Genomic DNA, 16,601 nt, shown 5'->3' with positions numbered 1-16,601 from the left:
TCTAAACATTTTATTATTATAAAAAATTTTCTCAAAATTGTTTTCTATATTAAAATTTTATAGAAATTTCTTTCAAAATTTTATTTCTACAAAAAAATTTCTAAAAATTTTATTTTTATAGAAAATTTTCTCAAAATTGTTTTCTATAGAAGACTTTCTCAATATTTTATTTCTATAGAACATTTTGTCAAATTTGTATTTCTATAGAGAATTTTCTCAACATTTTATTTCTTTACAAAATTTTAGTTCCTTAGAAAATTTTGTCAAAATTTTATTTCTATAGAAAATTTAGTCAAAAATGTATTTCTATAGAAAATTTTGTCAAAATTTTATTTCTATAGGAAATTTAGTCAAAAATGTATTTCTATAGAATATTTTGTCAAAATTTTAGTTCTATAGAAAAATTTGTGAAAATTTTATTTCTATAAATATTTTGTCAAAATTTTAGTTCTATAGAAAATTTTGTCAAAATTTTATTTCTATAGAAAATTTTGTCAAAATTTTATTTCTATAGAAAATTTTGTCAAATTTGTATTTCTATAGAGAATATTCTCAATATTTTATTTCTTTACAAAATTTTAGTTCTATAGAAAATTTTATTTCTATAGAACATTTTGTCAAAATTTTAGTTCTATAGAAATTTTTGTCAAAATTTTATTTCTATAGAGAACTTTCTCAATATTTTATTTCTTTAAAATATTTTAGTTCTTTAGAACATTTGGTCAAAATTTTATTTCTATAGAAAATTTTGTCAAAATTTTATTTCATAGAATATTTTGTCAAAATTTTATTTCTATAAAAAATTTTGTCAAAATTGTATTTCTATAGAAAATTTTGTCAAAATTTTAGAGGATGCTGATGAGGAATGTGGTAATTCCGAAACGTGCGTCCATCCAACCATCTTGCAGTCTATAGGGCTTTGCCCAAATAAATTTGACAAACATTATTTTCCTCTGTTGGTTAAGCTACACTTGTAGTTTAGTCAATGCATGGTTTTAAGCTGAAGTCAAAAAAACAACAAACAATGATTAAAGAACAAAACCTACAATAACAAAACAAAAAAATATTTAGATAAAATATGTTCACAAAATTTTTATTTCTATAGAAAATTTTGTCAAAATTTTATTTCTATAGAAAATTTAGTCAAAAATGTATTTCTATAAGAACTTTAGTCAAAATTTTATTTCTATACGAAATTCTTGCAAAATTATATTTTTTAGAAAATTTTTGCAAAATTATATGTCTTAGCAAATTTTGTCAAAATTTTATTCCTATAGAAAATTTTGTTAAAATTAAATTTCTTCTTTAGAAACTTTTTTAGTTATTTAGAAAATTTTGTCAAATTTTTTTTTCTATAGAACATTTTGTCAAAATTTTAGTTCTATAGAAAATTTTGTCAAAATTTTATTTCTATAGAAAATTTTGTCAAAATTTTATTTCTATAGAAAATTTTGTCAAAATTTTATTTCTATAGAAAATTTTGTCAAAATTTTATTTATATAGAAAATTTTGTCAAAATTTTATTCCTATAGAAAATTTTGTTAAAATTATATTTCTTCTTTAGAAAATATTTTAGTTCTTTAGAAAATTTTGTCAAAATTTTATTTCTATAGAACATTTTATAAAAATTTTAGTTCTTTAGAACATTTTGTCAAAATTTTATTTCTATAGAAAATTTTGTCAAAATTTTATTTCTATAGAAAATTTTGTCAAAATTTTATTTCTATAGAAAATTTTGTCAAAATTTTATTTCTATAGAAAATTTTGTCAAAATTTTATTTCTACGGAAAATTTTGTCCAAATCTTAGTTCTATAGAACATTTTTGCAAAATTATATTTCTATAGAAAATTTGCTCAAAATGTTATATCTATAAAAATTTTTCTCAAAATGTTATTTCTGTAAAAAATTTTTGCTGTAAAAAATGATTGCAAAATTATATTTCTATAGAAAATTTGGTCAAAATTTTATTTCTATAGAGAATTTTCTCAATATTTAATTTCTTTACAAAATTTTAGATCTTTAGAACATTTTGTCAAAATTTTATTTCTATATACAATTTTTGCAAAATTTTATTTTTATATATTAAATTTTTGCAAAATTTTATTTCTGTAGGAAATTTTGTCAAAATTTTATTTCTATAGAAAATTTTTTACGAAATCTTATTTCTATTTCCCCCAACACACTTACTTTTCGATGAATTCCGATGATACTTTAAAATAATTTGTATAGCCTTCACGAGTTTTGGTAGCAATTTTTGTCATTTTTTTTTATTTCTATAGAAAATTTTTGCCAATTGTTATTTCTAATTGTTGTTTTTGATCTCAGCTTAAAACCATGCATTGACTAAACCACAAGTGTAGCTTAACCAACAGAGGAAAAATATGCTTGGCAAATTTATTTGGGCAAAGCCCTATAGACTGCACGATGGTTGGATGTACAGCTGTTTCGGAATTACCACATTCCTCATTAGCATCCTCTACTTGGAGCAAAACTATCAACCATTTATCAGAATAAATTCGGGTAATTCAATCAACCCAAAGTGAACTACACTTGAACCATCCGAAAATAGGTTTGATAGTCGGCTACTACCTAAACAAATTTGCAAGCGTATCTCTTTTCCTTTGCCAAACTCAAATCATCGATTTGAATGTAGTTGGCTGGGTTTGTTTTTGAGCGTGGTTTTAAGCTGAGATCAAAAACAACAATAATGATTGAAGAGAAACCAACAATAACAAACAAAAAGAATGAAGATAGAGGAAAATTTTATTTCTTTAGAAAATTTTTGCAAAATTTTATTTCTATATAAATTTTTGTCAACATTTTATTTCTATAGGAGATTTTGTAAAAATGTTATTTCTATGGAAAATTTTGTCACAATTCTATTTCTAAAGAAAATTTGGTCAATATTTTATTTTTGCAGAAAATTTTTCAATTCGTCTGTATTAGTTTTCATTTCGTATTAAAATTTTTGCAAAATTTTATTTCTAAAGAAGATTTTTGCGAAATTGTTTTCGTATAGAAAATTTTATTTTTATAGAAAATTTTTGAAAATTTTTTTTCTATATAAAATTTTTGCAAAATTTTATATCTATATAAAATGTTTGCAAAATTTTATTTCTATATAAAATTTTTGCAAAATGTTTTGTTGTGTTTTGAATACATTTTGAAATTTTTTTTTGCAAAATTTTATTTCTATTGAAAATTTTATTTCAGTAAGGAATTTTACCAAAATTGTATTTCTATAGAAAATTTTTGCCAAATTGTATTTCTGTAGAAATGTTTTGCATAATTTTATTTCTATAGAAAATTCTGTCAACATTTTTTTTTTTCTCAGTTTCTCTGTACAGGGTATAATATAGTCGACAAGGCCAGACTTTAGACGTTCCTCACAGAGTTTTTTTGAACTTGTTTTTTCGTCTCTTAACAGCTGTTGTTGTTCTTGCTTTTTGTGTATTTAATTATTTTATAATATATAATCCTTAGAATTACACAAGGGTTCGCTTCGCTACTTAACACACACCATTGCCAAACACTTTCATCTTTTTTCACACATACACTCACACACACACTCTCATTGGCATAAACTCTCTCGAACTCATATAGAACAAGCTCATATTAATAAATAAATTATAAAGTCTGTTTAAATTCACTTTTATACACTTCATGTGTTCAGAGTGAGTGAATGAGGCAACAACGACTCTATAGACGACTTCTCAGTGTGTGGGAGAAAATGAGAGGTGGTGGGTGGGTGGTATAATGTTGCTGTTGCATTATGTTTTGTATGCATGAAGAGAAGAGAATGAGAGTGAGAAAAGATGTGTGTTATTTGCTTGGTGAGTGTTTATATGTAGGTGCTGCTGCTCATGATGACGAGAAAATTGCTGTTAGCAATGATGGCGCTGATGATGATTATGATTGTTTCTCAGTGTGTATGTGTGTGTGTGAGCATTATATATGAGTTTATTATTGAAGTACTTAAACTTTTGACTTAATTATAATGAATGCATGACAGCATTCGTAAAGACCTTTTTACTTTAGCAGCAACATACAGCTTCCAAAGTTTAACTAACGATACCAACAACAACAACAACCAGAAAAAGGACTAACAAAAGTGATACCCTACCATTTCAAGTTTGAATATTTCTATGGGTAATCTTAAGTAAAATATTTAAACTAATGCAATTTTAATGTTAGCGGAAGGGATAATAAACAAAATTTTAAATGGATAATGAAATAAACAAGAGCATATGCTGATGACATTTTCTAACCTTAACATAGGATTTATTTTCGTTTGTGACTTTTTAATCATTGTCTAATTTATCCCATTAAATGAAGGCAAAATATGTATCTTCTGGTCCACAGAACCATGGCTCTTATAAATGAATTTTCATTGAGAAAACCTCGTCGTAATGAATTTCAGGTGGATATGATGAAATAAACTCCCACAAGAAGATCGTGGTAAATGGTAAAGTAAACGAAATTTAGAAGTTGTAGATATTAAGTAAATCATTTTGTGTTCTTTTAGTATTAAAACATTATATTAAAATTTAAAGCAAAAAAAAACAAGTAAAGAAAGTCTAAAGTCGGGCGGGGCCGACTATATTATACCCTGCACCACTTTGTAGATCTAAATTTTCGATACCACATCACATCCGTCAAATGTGTTGGGGACTATATATAAAGGTTTGTCCCACATACATACATTTAAATATCACTCGATCTGAACAGAATTTGATAGACTTCTACAAAATCTATAGACTCAAAATTTAAGTCGGCTAATGCACTAGGGTGGAACACAATGTTAGTAAAAAAATATGGGAAACATTTAAATCTGAAGCAATTTTAAGGAAACTTCGCAAAAGTTTATTTATGATTTTTCGCTCGATATATATGTATTAGAAGTTTAGGAAAATTAGAGTCATTTTTACAATTTTCCGACTAAGCAATGGCTTTTTAACAAGGAAAATGTTGGTATTTTGACCATTTTTGTCGAAATCAGAAAAACATATATATGGGAGCTATATCTAAATCTGAACCGATTTCAATCAAATTTGGCACGCATAGCTACAATGCTAAATCTACTCCCTGTGCAAAATTTAAACCAAATTGGGCCGAAACTCTGGCTTCTGGGGCCATATAAGTCCATATCGGGCGAAACATATATATGGAAGCTATATCTAAATCTTAACCGATTTCAAACAAATTTGGCACACATGACTATACTACCAATTGTACTCCTTGTGCAAAATTTCAAGCTAATCGGGATAAAACTCTGGCTTCTGGGTCCATATAAGTGCATATCGGAGGAAAGATATATATGGGAGCTATATCTAAATCTGAATCGATTTCAACCACATTTGGCACGCATAGCTACAATGCTAAATCTACTCCCTGTGCAAAATTTCAACCAAATTGGGCCAAAACTCTGGCTTTTAGGACCATATTAGTCCATATGGGGCGAAAAATATATATGGGAGCTATATCTAAATCTGAACCGATTTCAATCAAATTTTGCACACTTGACTATACTACTAATTGTACTCCTAGTGCAAAATTTCAACCAAATTCGGCTAAAAATCTGGCTTCTGGGGCCATATTAGTCCATATGGGGCGAAAAATATATATGGGAGCTATATCTAAATCTGAACCGATTTCAATCAAATTTTGCACACTTGCCTATACGACTAAGTGTTATGTTTGTACAAAATTTCAAGCAAATCGGTATAAAACTCTGGCTGCTGGGTCCATATAAGTGCATATCGGGCGAAAGATATATATGGCAACTATATCTAAATCTGAACCGATTTCTTCCAAAATCAATAGGGTTCTATTCTGACCCAAATTAGGGACATGTGCCAAATTTGAAGGCGATTGGACTTAAATTGCGACCTAGACTTTGATCACAAAAATGTGTTCACAGACAGACGGACGGACGGACGGACAGACGGACATGGTTATATCGACTCAGGGATCCACCCTGAGCATTATTGCCAAAGACACCATGTGTCTATCTCGTCTCCTTCTGGGTGTTACAAACATATGCACTACCTTATAATACCCTGTTCCACAGAGTGGCGCAGGGTATAAAAAGTTGACAAAATTTTCTATCGCAATAAAATTTTGAGAAAATTTTCTATAGAAATAAAATTTTGACAAAATTTTCTATAGAAATAAAATTTTGACAAAATTTTCTGTAGAAATAAAGTTTTGACAAAATTTCTATAAAAATAAATTTTTCTATAGAAAAACATATTTGCCAAATTTTTCTATAGAAATAAAATTTTGATAATATTTTCCATGAAAATAAAATTTTGACAAAATTTTCTATGGAAATAAAATTTTGACAAAATTTTCTATGGGAATAACATTTTGCAAAAATTTTCTATAGAAATAAAATTTTGACAAAATTTTCTATAGAAATAAAATTTTGCAAAAATTTCTATAGAAACAAAATTGTGGCAAAATTTTCTAAAGAAATAAAACTTTGAGAAAACTTTCTATAGAAATAAAACTTTGAGACAACTTTCTATAGAAATAAAATTTTGACAAAATTTTCTATAGAAATAAAATTTTGACAAAATTTTCTATAGAAATAAAATTTTGACAAAATTTTCTATAGAAATAAAATTTTGACAAAATTTTCTATAGAAATAAAATTTTGACAAAATTTTCTATAGAAATAAAATTTGACAAAATTTTCTGTAGAAATATAGTTTTGACAAAATTTTCTATAAAAATAGAAATTTCTATAGAAATAAATATTTGCCAAAATTTTCTATAGAAATAAAATTTTGCTAATATTTTCTATGGAAATAAAAATTTTGACAAAATTTTCTATGGAAATAAATTTTTGCAAAAATTTTGTATTGAAATAAAATATTGCTTAAATTTTCTATAGAAATAAAATTTTGCATAAATTTTCTATAAAAATAAAATTTTAAGAAAAGTTCCTATAGGAATAAAATGTTGACGAAATTTTCTATACAAATAAATATTTGACAAAATTTTCTACGGCAATAAAATTTTGAGAAAATTTTTCTATAAAAATAAAATTTTGACAAAATTTTCTATAAAAATACATTTTTCTATAAAAATAAAATTTTGTTAATATTTTCTTTGGAAATAAAATTTTGACAATATTTTCTATAAAAAAATACCTCTTTGAGAAATTTTTCTATAGAAATAACATTTTGAGAAAATATTCTATAAAAATAAAATTTTAAGAAAAGTTTCTATAGGAATAAAACTTTGACGAATTTTTCTATAGAAATAAATATTTGACAAAATTTTCTATCGCAATAAAATTTTGAGAAAATTTTCTATAGAAATAAAATTTTGACAATATTTTCTATAGAAATAAAATTTTGACAAAATTTTCTGTATAAATAAAGTTTTGACAAAATTTTCTATACAAATAAATTTGTCTATAGAAATAAATATTTGTCAAATTTTTCTATAGAAATAAAGTTTTGCTAATATTTTCCATGAAAATGAAATTTTGACAAAATTTTCTATGGAAATAAAATTTTGACAAAATTTTCTATGGGAATAAAATTTTGCAAAAATTTTCTATAGAAATAAAATTTTGACAAAATTTTCTATAGAAATAAAATTTTGCAAAAATTTCTATAGAAACAAAATTGTGACAAAATTTTCTAAAGAAATAAAACTTTGAGAGAACTTCCTATAGAAATAAAATTTTAACATAATTTTGTATAGAAATAAAATTTGACAAAATTTTCTAAAGAAATAAAATTTTGGCAAAATTTTCTATAGAAATAAAATTTTGACAACATTTTCTGTAAAAATATAGTTTTGGCAAAATTTTCTATAAAAATAAATTTTTCTATAGAAATAAATATTTGTCAAATTTTTCTATGGGAATAAAATTTTGCAAAAATTTTCTATAGAAATAAAATTATGCAAACATTTTCTATAGAAATAAAATTTTGCATAAATTTTCTATAAAAATAAAATTTTGCAAAAATTTCTATAGAAAAAAAATGTTTCTAATATTTTCTATAGAAATACAATTTTGACAAAATTTTTTATAGAACAAAAATTTTGACAAAATTTTCTAAAGAAATAAAACTTTCCATAGAAATAAAATTTTGACAAAATTTTCTATAGAAATAAAATTTTGAGAAATTTTTCTTTAGCGTATTTGAATGTTAGGTATGTTTCCATTAACTTTTCTTCATCTTTTCTTCAATTAACTTTCAAAGTTGCGTGATGAAGTGAATGCTAAATGAATACGAGTGTATATGGGACAGGTTGACTTGTTGTTTTTCTTTTTTTATGTTAGTATTTTTTTTGTTCTTTTTAATTTTTTTTTGTTGTCTTTCAATTTCTTAGCAGAACATTTCTTATGGCCTCTTCGTCTCCCGTGTTGCCTTCTTCGTTTCGTTTAATATAATAAGCCTTAATTGTAAAAGTGATAATGAATAAGGATTATGAAGTTAGTTACAACTTCATTATCTTAAAATCCATCTGAAGTTTTCGTCCATAGTCTGTAATCTCATACTAATGGTGTTGATGTTAATGAGGGATGGAGGGAGATTATTAGTATGCATCAAAGGATGCTCACATGTTACAATGTGTTAAGCCAAAAGAAGTTTTTTTTCGGGGTAACACACATACAAGAGTATTGAGTTAACAAAAAACAAGTGATATACATATAGACCCGCCCCCTCTCCAATTCACAAGCTTAAATAAAAAAATGTCTTAAGATAATAAATTTAAGGAAATTCTATAGGTAAGAGTTGAAAAGTATGACAGACACTTTGTTTATGGCTGATGAATTAATTTCAAAAGAGAAACTGAGTAATTTGGGAAAATTGAAATATTTTTTAACGCCCCCCTCCCTCGGTTGACCCGGTTGGTTGAATTCAACGAAAAATGGTAAATTTTTTACTGTTTGGTAGATTGGTAGAGTTCTTCATGTTTTGGTAGACAAACTTTGATAAACTTTTCTATAGAAATAAAATTTTGGCAAAATTTTCTATAGAAATAAAATTTTGACAAAATTTTTTATAAAAATAAAATGTTGACATAATTTTTATTTATAGAAATAAAATATTGACAAAATTTTCTATAGAAATAAAATGTTGACAAATATTTTCTATAGCAATAAAATGTTGATGAAAATTGAAATATTTTTAAACGTCCCCCTCCCAAAATGAGTATGAGCACGTGTTTTATCGCAAGCAAAGAGCTCACTCGTGAGAGAATACTGAAAAGCATTTATTTGTTAGTTTCTTAAATGTATTTGTTGTACGAGACCTGCCCAACTGGAATTGGAATTTGCAGAAAAGTTCTCAGATTCAAATCTGTAGGTTCGGGTTGGCAACTAGACAAAGATCCTCGAGAGTATTTTTCGATATTTTGTCGGGGAGGAGGACTTCCCCTTTACCCGACTTTTTTAGTTACAGTGAATAAACAAACTCCGGGACCTCCTCTTACCTGACATTTTGAATCTTGCAAAAAAAATGTTTGATTGTCTCTGAACGACAAACGCCAAATTTTTGTCGATATTTGATCGGGGATGGAGTTGTCTCTTTTATTTACTTGAAGTTTACAGGGAACAATTGTTAAAAAAAAAAAAAAACAAAATTGTTGTTGCTTATTAACAAACGCAAAAAAAAAACATATTTTTGAAGACACCAATAAATTTGTTACAGATCATAAATAGACGTTCATATACAAATATTTTCTTTCAAATTCCAAAATATTTGTTGAGGGTTAAACGTAACGTTCAATAACAAATATTTTGTATTGTTTGGTGCTCAACAAATTACTTACAAATTAGATTGTTGAAAACAAACAAGTATATACGGCCGTAAGTTCGTCCAGGCCGAAGCTTATGTACTCTCCATCATGGATTGCGTAGAAACTTCTTCTAAACACTGCCATCCACAATCGAATTACTTAAGTTGCGGTAACGCTTGCCGATGGCACACCGAAAAAAAAGTTTACTATTTTTTATGAAAAATGAACTAACCCATAGTAAGAATGACCATGATTTGGCGCCAAAGATTTTTTTCATCTAGATAAGTTCATGATTTTCTTATAAATTAGTTCATGTATTGCATCGTATTTTAGTTCATTATTACTATGCTGTGGGAAGAATATACTTAAACTCATTCAAAATATTCCTGCTATCCAGAAAAATGAACAATTTTTTGGGAAACCTGTATTAAGAAATTGGTTTGAAATAAACTGTTTGTCAGTATAATTTTCAAAAAAGTAGAGAAATTGAGGAATGAAAGGTACAACAAGCCTCTATACAACTAAGAAATTTTTCGTACAAAGCAAGTCAATTTTCTATAACCACCAGTATTTTATTTCAAAAAAAATTTATAATATTACACAAAACTATGGCTTATGATATACAACAAAGGAAATATTTTTATTCGTACGTTGGATGCAGTTACTTGTCGGTAGTTAGTAATTGCTTCTTCAAAAGATTAATATTATATGTTAATAGGACTAAAGTAATTAATTTAAATGTCCATGTTTTCTATCCATATGAAAGATATATATGGCATTAGTTGCTATATTAAATTGAATTGTCCAATTTAATCGATTTTGGCTAACTTTTGTTGGGCGGATTTGTCTTTTAAACATCTGAAATTCCAAAGTTATACAAAATATAAGAAAAATATTATTAATTAATTAATTCTATCGTTCATATTGATTTTTAACTTACGGTTTTCAAGAGTATTTCTTAGAGCCAATAAGGATATCAGCTTAATTAGCATTAAACAGTAAGAATATTCAAAAAATTACCATTACAAGACCTGTCTAACTGCAAGTGAAAAAAATTATTTTTAATAAATTGAAATTTTGGTTTTATTAAAAACGGACAAAATACCGTTTATAGAAAAACTTACCACATTGAAAAATCCATCCTGTAGGTATTGGAATCATATCCATGGACTAATGGGACGTTTTTGAAATTATTCTCAGAATATATTTGAAATAAAAAATATTATAAAATTAGACATAATTTCCACTTGTCAGTATAGCATTTAGTATTTAAGTTGGACATTAAGTTCGAGTTTAGAGGCTAAAATCGCAATTTTCATGACAAGTTTTCTTTAATAATCCATTAAAAAAAAATAATCTTTATAAAAAACTTGGTTTGGGCTATTCTCCATCAAGTTATATTTAAATTTGTATCGAAGACGTACAATTTTATAATTTTCTTAGTGATTTATTTTTAATTTTAGCGGCTAAACTCGAACTTAGTACTCACCTGTAGGAATTGCTGTAACATAAAAAAATAGATTCCGAAAAATAGACTCCAACCTGTGATCCAGATGTGGAATAAATATAGATCATGCTTTTACCACTCATGTTGTATATTTTTTATGTAAATCAATTAAAAATCCGCACTAATTTTAAACTATTAACAGAAATATACAGTTCCTTAATCTATTATTTGTTTTTTTTTTTTAATCAATAAAAAACGTTTTTGATTTCTGTAACATCACATTCACTTCTCAGTTTCTAAAATGTTTCGAATAAATGTATTTTCATTAATAAACACCAATACCGCACGTACAATTTTGCAAAATTAAATCCACGTGTGCACTTCATAAATGCATCAACATAACTGAATGCAACAATAAAACTCAAAGACACAAATAGTCATAACGGATACATAGCTGCCGTAAAGAAAAACAACTCCACACACACACACGATCCCTTTCTGATCTCGCTATTGCAAGAAAACAACTCTCACCACAAAAGATACCAACAACACACAAGGAACATTCCAGTGTCTCTAGAATCAAAACAACCAACAACAGCATAAATGACGCAATAACAAACACAAACAATTATACGAGATATACACAAAATGTCTCTAAAAACTCCCTCACATGATGCACTCACATCTTCCAGTAGCACGTTTATTGATTAGTTGGAATTCTAATCTATAAGTTAAGGTTAAATATATACCAAATCTATGAGGAATCTATATAAAATTATATACACCCGTCAAGGATTATATTAACTACTTTTTATTTTACTTTATCTAAAATTTTCAATGTGAGTAAAAACACTCCAACATATAGTAAAAAGGGAAATAATCTGTAGGTAGCCATCGTACGAATGGGTAATGTCGTTAAGTTAATTTTTACTACAAAAATTTTTTTCCATACAAAATTTTTTCTTAGTAAATTGTCCACATTTCGTAGTAAGATTTTTATATTGCCCATGTATATTTATAATAGAATCAAAGATGCATTAACTACTGTGTTGGAAATTTATTTAAGGAAAAATCCTTCCCATTTCGTAGTTAGTGAACTAAAAAACATTTACTGAATTTTTATAAGTTTTCCTTTAGCTAAGTTAATTTTCGTTGTGGTTACGAAAAATGAACTATATTAGAGTAAATTTGTTGAACTATGTGGAAGTTAAAATGGTCCTTAAATTTACAAGACACTTTTTTTATGGTCTTATGTACCCTCCACCATGGATTGCGTAGGAACTTCTACACAGAAAAAAAAGTGTCTTGTAAATTTAAGGACCATTTTAACTTCCACATAGTTCAACAAATTTACTCTAATATAGTTCATTTTTCGTAACCACAACGAAAATTAACATAGCTAAAGGAAAACTTATAAAAATTCAGTAAATGTTTTTTAGTTCACTAACTACGAAATGGGAAGGATTTTTCCTTAAATAAATTTCCAACACAGTAGTTAATGCATCTTTGATTCTATTATAAATATACATGGGCAATATAAAAATCTTACTACGAAATGTGGACAATTTACTAAGAAAAAATTTTGTATGGAAAAAAAATTTTGTAGTAAAAATTAACTTAACGACATTACCCATTCGTACGATGGCTACCTACAGATTATTTCCCTTTTTACTATATGTTGGAGTGTTTTTACTCACATTGAAAATTTTAGATAAAGTAAAATAAAAAGTAGTTAATATAATCCTTGACGGGTGTATATAATTTTATATAGATTCCTCATAGATTTGGTATATATTTAACCTTAACTTATAGATTAGAATTCCAACTAATCAATAAACGTGCTACTGGAAGATGTGAGTGCATCATGTGAGGGAGTTTTTAGAGACATTTTGTGTATATCTCGTATAATTGTTTGTGTTTGTTATTGCGTCATTTATGCTGTTGTTGGTTGTTTTGATTCTAGAGACACTGGAATGTTCCTTGTGTGTTGTTGGTATCTTTTGTGGTGAGAGTTGTTTTCTTGCAATAGCGAGATCAGAAAGGGATCGTGTGTGTGTGTGGAGTTGTTTTTCTTTACGGCAGCTATGTATCCGTTATGACTATTTGTGTCTTTGAGTTTTATTGTTGCATTCAGTTATGTTGATGCATTTATGAAGTGCACACGTGGATTTAATTTTGCAAAATTGTACGTGCGGTATTGGTGTTTATTAATGAAAATACATTTATTCGAAACATTTTAGAAACTGAGAAGTGAATGTGATGTTACAGAAATCAAAAACGTTTTTTATTGATTAAAAAAAAAAAACAAATAATAGATTAAGGAACTGTATATTTCTGTTAATAGTTTAAAATTAGTGCGGATTTTTAATTGATTTACATAAAAAATATACAACATGAGTGGTAAAAGCATGATCTATATTTATTCCACATCTGGATCACAGGTTGGAGTCTATTTTTCGGAATCTATTTTTTTATGTTACAGCAATTCCTACAGGTGAGTACTAAGTTCGAGTTTAGCCGCTAAAATTAAAAATAAATCACTAAGAAAATTATAAAATTGTACGTCTTCGATACAAATTTAAATATAACTTGATGGAGAATAGCCCAAACCAAGTTTTTTATAAAGATTATTTTTTTTTAATGGATTATTAAAGAAAACTTGTCATGAAAATTGCGATTTTAGCCTCTAAACTCGAACTTAATGTCCAACTTAAATACTAAATGCTATACTGACAAGTGGAAATTATGTCTAATTTTATAATATTTTTTATTTCAAATATATTCTGAGAATAATTTCAAAAACGTCCCATTAGTCCATGGATATGATTCCAATACCTACAGGATGGATTTTTCAATGTGGTAAGTTTTTCTATAAACGGTATTTTGTCCGTTTTTAATAAAACCAAAATTTCAATTTATTAAAAATAATTTTTTTCACTTGCAGTTAGACAGGTCTTGTAATGGTAATTTTTTGAATATTCTTACTGTTTAATGCTAATTAAGCTGATATCCTTATTGGCTCTAAGAAATACTCTTGAAAACCGTAAGTTAAAAATCAATATGAACGATAGAATTAATTAATTAATAATATTTTTCTTATATTTTGTATAACTTTGGAATTTCAGATGTTTAAAAGACAAATCCGCCCAACAAAAGTTAGCCAAAATCGATTAAATTGGACAATTCAATTTAATATAGCAACTAATGCCATATATATCTTTCATATGGATAGAAAACATGGAAATTTAAATTAATTACTTTAGTCCTATTAACATATAATATTAATCTTTTGAAGAAGCAATTACTAACTACCGACAAGTAACTGCATCCAACGTACGAATAAAAATATTTCCTTTGTTGTATATCATAAGCCATAGTTTTGTGTAATATTATAAATTTTTTTTGAAATAAAATACTGGTGGTTATAGAAAATTGACTTGCTTTGTACGAAAAATTTCTTAGTTGTATAGAGGCTTGTTGTACCTTTCATTCCTCAATTTCTCTACTTTTTTGAAAATTATACTGACAAACAGTTTATTTCAAACCAATTTCTTAATACAGGTTTCCCAAAAAATTGTTCATTTTTCTGGATAGCAGGAATATTTTGAATGAGTTTAAGTATATTCTTCCCACAGCATAGTAATAATGAACTAAAATACGATGCAATACATGAACTAATTTATAAGAAAATCATGAACTTATCTAGATGAAAAAAATCTTTGGCGCCAAATCATGGTCATTCTTACTATGGGTTAGTTCATTTTTCATAAAAAATAGTAAACTTTTTTTTCGGTGTAGTCGGCCCCGCCCGACTTTAGACTTTTCTTACTTGTTGACCATTAAGAAAGTAACGGTCGTTACTTTATAAATGTGCTGTTTTCATATTTCGGAAACAAATATTATGTATTGTAAAATTTTGCAGAGGATGTGTCAAGTAAAAAATCTGATTAAATTCTTTGTAATGTTTTCTTTCAGTAATAGGTTTGTTTTCAAATCAAAGAAAATTATTTATCAAAAAAATCGTTTTAAAAAGTAACGGTCGTTACAATATAAAAACTTAAACGATTTTTGTGTTTGAATTCATTTATTGTGGGTAAAAAAAAAACATAAACGAAAAGCTATATTCTATTGCATAATTCTTGCATACATTTATTCGATATGAGAACAGTAAACATCATTACAATCTAAGCGTTTTAGGGTGTTGATTTTTAAAGTTGATATGCCTGTTAAGGGGTCATAGGTTAGGTTAGGTTAGGTGGCAGCCCGATGTATCAGGCTCACTTAGACTATTCAGTCCATTGTGATACCACATTGGTGAACTTCTCACTTATCACTGAGTGCTGCCCGATTCTATGTTAAGCTCAATGACAAGGGACCTCCTTTTTATAGCCGAGTCCGAACGGCGTTCCACATTACAGTGAAACCACTTAGAGAAGCTTTGAAACCCTCAGAAATGTCACCAGCATTACTGAGGTGGGATAATCCACCGCTGAAAAACTTTTTGGTGTTCGGTCGAAGCAGGAATCGAACCCACGACCTTGTGTATGCAAGGCGGGCATGCTAACCATTGCACCACGGTGGCTCCCAAGCATTCGTAAAAATGAACAAAAACCGAACAAAAACTAAAACCAAATTTAGTAAAATTTCTTATAAAATGATAACTCTGACTTACTTTATTATAGAAAGCTTATCATTTATACGAATAACACTTGGCATAGAAAAATATTTCAGTTCATTCGTACTAAGAAGTATTCAATCCTTTCAATTCTATTTTATTAAGCCAACTGCCTAAAAATTTGAGAATAACTATTCGAAAATTATTAGGCATTATATTTATTTTTGTCATTACAAGTAAGTCATTATAACTCACCGCAATGTAATGCAACGTGTAATGACAGCATTACTCCTGGTAAGGCCAATTGTAATGAGATGTGGTTACCCAGTTTTTGCTGGGTATTGTAAAATTTTGCACAGGATGTGTCAAGTAAAAAATCTGATTAAATTCTTTGTAATATTTTCTTTTAGTAATAGGTTTGTTTTCAAACCAAAGAAAATTATTTATCAAAAAAAAAAATCCTTTTAAAAATTTACGGTCGTTACAATATAAAAACATAAACGATTTTTGTGTTTGAATTCATTTATTGTGGGTAAAATAAACATAAACGAAAAGCTATATTCTATTGCATAAATCTTGCATACTTTTATTCGATATGAGAACAGTAAACATCATTACAATCTAAGCGTTTTAGGGTGTTGATTTTTATACCCTCCATCATAGGATGGGGGTATATTAACTTTGTCATTCCGTTTGTAACACATCGAAATATTGCTCTAAGACCCCATAAAGTATATATATTCTGGGTCGTGGTGAAATTCTGAGTCGAT

General features: G+C 27.0%; 2 long non-coding RNA genes across 2 annotated transcripts; one reads left to right on the top strand and one right to left on the bottom strand.

Annotated features, from left to right (window-relative positions):
* Positions 1 to 10,542: 10,542 nt before the first annotated feature.
* LOC142232681 (uncharacterized) lies at positions 10,543 to 11,241 on the bottom strand. The gene is made up of 3 exons (XR_012721169.1): positions 10,894 to 11,241; positions 10,710 to 10,808; positions 10,543 to 10,627 (listed from the first exon to the last, which is right to left on the bottom strand). It is a non-coding gene; the product is annotated as an uncharacterized LOC142232681 (long non-coding RNA).
* Positions 11,242 to 13,727: 2,486 nt separating this feature from the next.
* Positions 13,728 to 14,426, top strand: LOC142237285 (uncharacterized). The gene is made up of 3 exons (XR_012722427.1): positions 13,728 to 14,075; positions 14,161 to 14,259; positions 14,342 to 14,426. It is a non-coding gene; the product is annotated as an uncharacterized LOC142237285 (long non-coding RNA).
* The last annotated feature ends 2,175 nt before the right edge of the window (positions 14,427 to 16,601 follow it).

Source organism: Haematobia irritans, chromosome 4 (genome assembly GCF_050003625.1).
Source record: "Haematobia irritans isolate KBUSLIRL chromosome 4, ASM5000362v1, whole genome shotgun sequence".
In the NCBI taxonomy this organism is placed as follows: Eukaryota; Metazoa; Arthropoda; class Insecta; order Diptera; family Muscidae; genus Haematobia; species Haematobia irritans.
This window is presented reverse-complemented; position numbering and strand designations above follow the sequence as displayed.